Source organism: Mugil cephalus, chromosome 1, assembly GCF_022458985.1.
Source record: "Mugil cephalus isolate CIBA_MC_2020 chromosome 1, CIBA_Mcephalus_1.1, whole genome shotgun sequence".
Taxonomy (NCBI): Eukaryota; Metazoa; Chordata; class Actinopteri; order Mugiliformes; family Mugilidae; genus Mugil; species Mugil cephalus.
In genome coordinates this window covers 41304656-41311278 of record NC_061770.1, presented here as the reverse complement: position 1 = coordinate 41311278, position 6623 = coordinate 41304656, and positions in this window count along the sequence as shown.

Genomic DNA, 6623 nt, shown 5'->3' with positions numbered 1-6623 from the left:
GGAAGACTATTAGGGCCATCCGTGAGGTAAAAAAATAAATAATAAAAAAATAAATAAATAAAAATGAAAGGAGATATATTTTTCATCATGCGCTTCGAGAATTAAGTCATTATATGATTTCAAGAAAAAAGTCGAAATATGTTGAGAAAAAAAGTCGAAATACAATGTCGAGAAAAAAAGTTGAAATACAACGTCAATAAAAAATAGAATAATAATATCTTATTAAATTTAATATTGAAAAAAAAGTCGACCTTTTGAGACTATAACAACCAGTGCATGTAACTGCTTTACAAAATGCCGTGTACATATGTGCTTCTATTATTATTATTATGTTGTGCAGTTTTTCTATTTTCTTATGCTTTTATTTTTATGCTTGCAAGTGTTTTTCTTGTACCACTTAGCAACGTGACCAGAGTCAAATTCCTTTAATGTGCACACGTACTTTGCCAATAAAGCTGATTCTGATCCCGTTGTATGCAGTTAGATGAAGTGGTGAAACTACACTGAGGACGAGGCTTTAGTTACAAGGTTACTTTCTCATGGATGGTCCTAACACTCTTCCATATGCTTAAGGCCTCCTTCAGGCCAAAGCTTCCCCTTCTCCCCCTGCAGAGTCTGGGTTTTCTTTTAGTTTCAAATTCACTAGATCTCAAACTGATCAAGTATCTGTAGGATGATCCACAGAGGAACCCTCCCCCTCAACCCATAGGACCCAAAGGGCCCCCACTAACATTATGTTACCAGACGACCCATGTCCATTCTCCAATGAGTCACAACTGTTTTGGAGGCACAAGAGAGATCTACACAAAATGAGGAAGGTGGTCATAATGTTATGACTGATCGCTGTCTAAACAGGGCTTTAAATAAAAGCACAGTCATATTCAGTTTTTCTGACTTAAAGATAAATACATGCAAACTGACTATGCCTGTTTACAGCTCTGATGGCTTATGGAACAAATCCAAACGTCCCTCTGTTTTTTTTTTACACTCATAAAACGCATCCTTGATGGCCTTAGATTAAAGTGGCCATGTAAAATGTTTATGGGTTCTTTTATTATTCTTATATCGCTTTTTGAGGACTTGTGCAGTAGGGAAGGCCGAGTATGGCTGTAGCGCTTTTTGCTTCAACGCTTTGCTGAATTTATGAGCTAGGGTTCTCTAAGTTTTATCTAAATTCCCCACATTTGTTTCCTCCAAATGGCACTTAATAAACCGATAGAAGGACTAGAGGGGCAGTGACAGATATATGTCGGAAGCCCTGGCGATTAGGCCCAACAGGGTACGTTTCAGCCACAACTAATCAATGTATTTTTCACTGAGTTTAATGTTTAAAAATGCTGAAACGATTGCAAACATGCAAATACCTGGTCCAATCATGTACAACCGGGATGAGCACTAAAAACACCATATCGCTACCAGAGCTAAAAATCCTTCTTTTAACCTCCACAATTACAGAGTGATCTATAATGTGCCACAGGAGGCAATCATTGTCGTTGACACAGGTAATTACACAGCCTGGACGTTGCTAACAAGCTGCATAATAGCGAATGGTTCATTGCTTGTAGCTGCGGGATGGATGGTGACGGTTAAGAAAGAAGTCGACGTTACAACAAACGAAATAATGCTCTGATATTCAAGGGCAATTTAAAATACTGGGAATTTTCCATCTTTACTGTCTGTCTCTCTTTCACAGGCTATTAAATACCAGTCCAACTGTGTATGAAATAGCCCTGGCAAACATAGCTGCGGGGTTGGCAGTGAGAGCATGGACTAGGGACTAATCATCTAGAATATAGCTACAGGATCACAAACTGCCACGACATAGCATGGCAATAACACGCATGTCCAGGATAGAAAATGTGATCAGGAAGGGACATTTTCTTCCACCCCTCGTCGTGTTTTTGGTTCATAAAGTATTTGAGAATGTCGCGTAACAGGCACAGGGCCACATGGTTTGTGTTGTCCTGATTCTCCATGGTTGGAGACTCTGTTTGAACGAGCTGTTAAAATGTCAGAAAGCCACAGAGTTCAGTTAAAAGTAGGGATGCCTGATGTTTTATCCCTTTTCCCTCGGGATCCTGATAAGAGTCTTTTAATATTGTGTGTATGCCAACCAAATCCAATCCCAACTTGTTTTTACTGAAAACTGCCTTCATATCTCAGCCGCACAGGGTCCTTAGACTAAACATTTTGTCCAAATACAGAGCACAAAGTGAGAGAGCCTCAAAGAGACTTAAAATTACACACAAATTCACCACAAACAGATACCGACTGACAAAGGAAAAGTAGCAAAGCGCTTCGCAATTTGTGCAAAGAGAAATTAGCATTTATTGCTGCTTTCTGTTTCTTTACTTCGGTGTTTGTGTCTTGCTTTGCCTGTGACCATGCAGGGAATATTTTCTGTCCACCCGTGAGCAAGAGGTGTAAGCATTGGACAGCGCACAATCAAAACATTAACATCAACAGAACAAAAACATCAGCCGGGTAGTCTGTACTTTATACTACCGTATCTCAAAAAACGTGAAGTATTTTTGCTTTCCCTTGCTTCTCAGGTTGTGCGTCGTCATTGCATCCGTGCGTGCACATACACACTTTCTGTGCAGCCCGTGGCTCTGCATGATGTGCTAATGTTGCATTAACGAGAAGTTTTAACAAGTCTCTTGGCTATCGGTGAAATGTTACAAGGGTGAGGCCTTTCGTGGAACCGGACAACAGCGAATTAAGCGTGCTGGGCACGGAGGAAGTTTGGAGTCGTTGGGAAATGCGCTAATGACCTGCAGAGCTTTCACGTGGTGAGAGCAAAAAGACACTTATTTAGACAAATGCAAGCCAGGAATGAATCCGGATTTTAATATTTGAAAAATAAGCAGGAGAGTCGGCATTTAGCGTAGAAATGCAGAGTAGTTATTCCAGCTGTGCGCACTAGGTAGTAACAGCTCCGCTCGAGGGACTCCGCTCAGTAGTGTACTTGTGAAAGAAAACCCAACACTGCACAACCTGTGTGACAGCCGGACATCTACAGACATGTTCTATATAAGCAGATGGTTAGAAGGAGTCAGGGTGCAAGACTAATTTTTCATTACATAACAACACATAAAACACAGGGGAGTGTACAAGGACCATGGTGTTGCTCGACTACAATAATCTATCTGATCAAAACTCTTGAATTTAGTTGAACTACCCCAAGAAGGCAGCGTTCCAGATGAGCAGTGCCAGGTGTGCTCCACAAATAGTTTTTTTGTCTCATCAGACCATATAATCTTTGCCCTCATGGTTCAAACGCTGTTTAGCTGAACACTCAGTGTCTTTTCCTTAGCCTCCAACAGTCTGCTGCAGTCTCCTTTTGGCAAGCTCTCCCATCTCTGCAGAGGCCCTTCCTGCTCAGTTACTAAGTTTGGCCAACTCCTAGTGTCATGGTTTTCTCTGAACTTTCTTCGTTTTGCAATTATCGAGGTCACCGATGCTCCTGGGAACACTCAAAGCTTTAGAAATGGTCCTATACCCTAGCTCTGATCTATGGCTTGCCATAGTTTTACCTTGGAGGCCTACAGAGAGTTCCATAGCTTTCATTGCTTGTTTTTCTGTCCTGGTGCGTGGTCTGAATTGTGAAGTGATATCCAGAAGTCCGGTTAAAACAAACGAGGACGACCTCAGTATCCCAACATGGAAGTTTAGTCCGACCCTGATTGCCCTGCTGGTGACTGACAGTGGCATCTGCAGCTGGTGCCCCCTCGCTGATATCACATCACTGGGTCCTGTCAGCTCTTATCACATTGGTCCACCATCTCCTATCTTAATAGGGATCCGACTGTACGGCGTGGATGTGTGCTGACCCCCAGCGTGGCCTTTCTGCTTATCGGCCGCACGCAAGCCCCCGCTCCTCCGACATCTTGTGACTTTGCCTGCCTTGCTTCCCAGCGGGGCCTTGGGAGCCATGTTGCTGTTGTTGCTGCAGTCAGTTTCAGTTTTGCCACCAGGGAATTTGAAATCCACTGATGTAGGTCGCAGGGAACAAAGAACCATAGGCAGCATCGCAGGCAGTACACAGTGATGACATTTCGATACTATTATGAAAAAGTTTAACACTATACGCTCATGTAATTTGACTAATTTAAGAAGGACATGCCAGTTTCTTTAAGTACTATGAAATACAAAAACACAATCATTTACTTAATTGCCTGGAGATTAATGAGATACCTCTCGGAAGCTTGTGCAGCCTGCAGCCTATTAGCTCATTTCAGAGATTATGCTAAGCTAAGTGGCTGCTAGCTGTAGATTTATATTTACCATACAGGTGTGCAAGTGGTCCCACTCTGCTCATTGGACTCTTGGTAAATGTGACGATGCATAAAACATTAAAGCCCCAACAGGGATGGGCAAACCTTCTCACTTAAGGGCCACACTGGGTTTTATAATTTGACAGACAAGCAAAACCAGTGGCAGACTGGGGGTGAATTTACATAAATTACTTGTGAGTAAAGAGTAGAGATAGATGCGGCTTTAGCAAAGGTTGTCGTTTAAAATTTGCCATCTAGTGGAATTAACTTAAGGATAAAGGCAAATTGACTGAGGTCGTTAGGACAATTTTATAAATGCTTGACGGGCCAGAGTAAACAGCCTGAATATGTGGCCCACAGGCCACAGTTTGCCCATCACTGATTATGACTTACATCTCAAGGGACAACTTGAATGAACTGCCTTTACACCGTGGAGCAGAGACTATTTATCTGCAACTCACTATAGGGTACATCTACACGTGATACCTTGAGTAATAGGAAAATGCACATACTAATTGCAGCAATACCTAATCTTTAATATGCTGCAATTAACGCCACATGAAATAAGCATTAAAAAAGAAAAGAAAAAAAGGCTGACATATTTTCCTTTTTTCATCCTTCTATTATCTCAGATAATAGCAGCCTTGTCAGCAGCAGAGCAGAAAGTTGTACCGCTCAAATCGCAGCACCCGGGGAGCAAACCTGCGTGGCTCTGCGAACCTGAGCGTCTCAGAGGCACCACACGATATAAAACGCAGGTAAGCGTAAAAAAAGCAAGGTGAGTGAACAGCGCGCGGCTCATAAGGGCACTGATCATCACTGGTAGGGGGCACATGGTTGGTATAGTAATTAACCCTGCTGAGAGGCTGGCCTGGAAAACTGCTGGCTCCAAATGCCCCCATCCCTCAAACCTCTGGAGGACCCAGAGATGATGGGGTGTCAGACTCTCCTGCATCCAGTAACCCCCCACCGACTCCTTGCTCACACTTATTAGAGCCTGCAAGCATTGCTGTAACCCAGCTAGTGTCTCCCACTATCCAAACTCCTGTGTGGTTAAAGTAGGAAGCTAGAGAACAGATGGAAAACAACACATCTCTAAACATGAAATGCCAGCAAGTAGAAAGCTACGCGCGAATACGAAAGGGGTTCAGGCACCACAGCGACGGTCGTCACTTTCCCGTGCACGTTTCTAACTCGCCCTCGAGTGGAGGATGTCACTGTCACAGATAAGAGGCTAAGATCAGTTTTTGGCATGGGCTAGCTGCACTACACAACTCCCAGCAATTTTCTGTTCCCTCTCTGGGGAGGTTTGTGGAGGCAGCCTGAATCCATCAGCCGTGTGACAAGACCACAACACCAGCCGATACAATGCTGATGGGTAACAGTCAAAGGCGCGGTATCTCTGCAGAATCATAATCAAGCATAACATCTTTCAGTGTAGCTTCTGTGCTTATATGAGGTTGATTTCAGTAAAAAAAAAAGTAAACCTCCAGTGCACTTCCTGGCTGATACATACACTCAATTTATTTCCACCTATTCTGGTAGAAGACTCATTTAATAACGGTTAAGTCAAACAGATACTCGGATGCGTTGGGAGAATGCTAAATATTTCTTCCAGCACTCAAAGTAAATACAATGTGTCGACTGAGTCTACAAAAGAATACGAGTGTGATTTGTGAATTTCATGATAGGGGACCCATTTGAAATCTTGCGGGGAGCAATGGAACAAGGAAGAGCAGCCGCAGTGAGCTGCAGGTGACAAGCCGCACACCTCCAGCTTCTCGGCAAGTTTAACCCGTGCCTTTCACTGCGTCCTGCTGCACACGGACATAAAAACAAATCACGGTTGCCCACAAGATTGTGGTAAATTGCCAATTATACTCGATACTTCTTCACTGTTAACGACAATAATTTATTGTGCTGCCCCTAGAATTATGTAAAACCAGTAACCAAATAACTGCAGACGCCACCTAATGTGTGATTTAATCGCAATGCTATTTCTAAACAGCCAACATTCTCATAATTGCTGTCAGGAAATCTCATTTTACCACTTGACCATGTGCACGCAAAAATACAAACATATAAATTAACACAAGGTTTACGAAGTCTAGTTCTAGTTACTGGTCGTACTTCTGCCCTCGACTATTTTTTAAAAACTTCTGGCTGAAATGTTTCAAATGACATTTCATGACAGGAAAAAAAAAATGCTGTCAACTTCAATCCATGTCACATGTCTACCTAGACTACAACAGCAGCAGATATGGCTCACAGTCACATCTTTGTCAAACCACACAACGCAGCTCGCTCCTCACTCCTTTCGATGCAAAGCTAACTCCTTTCCCGACC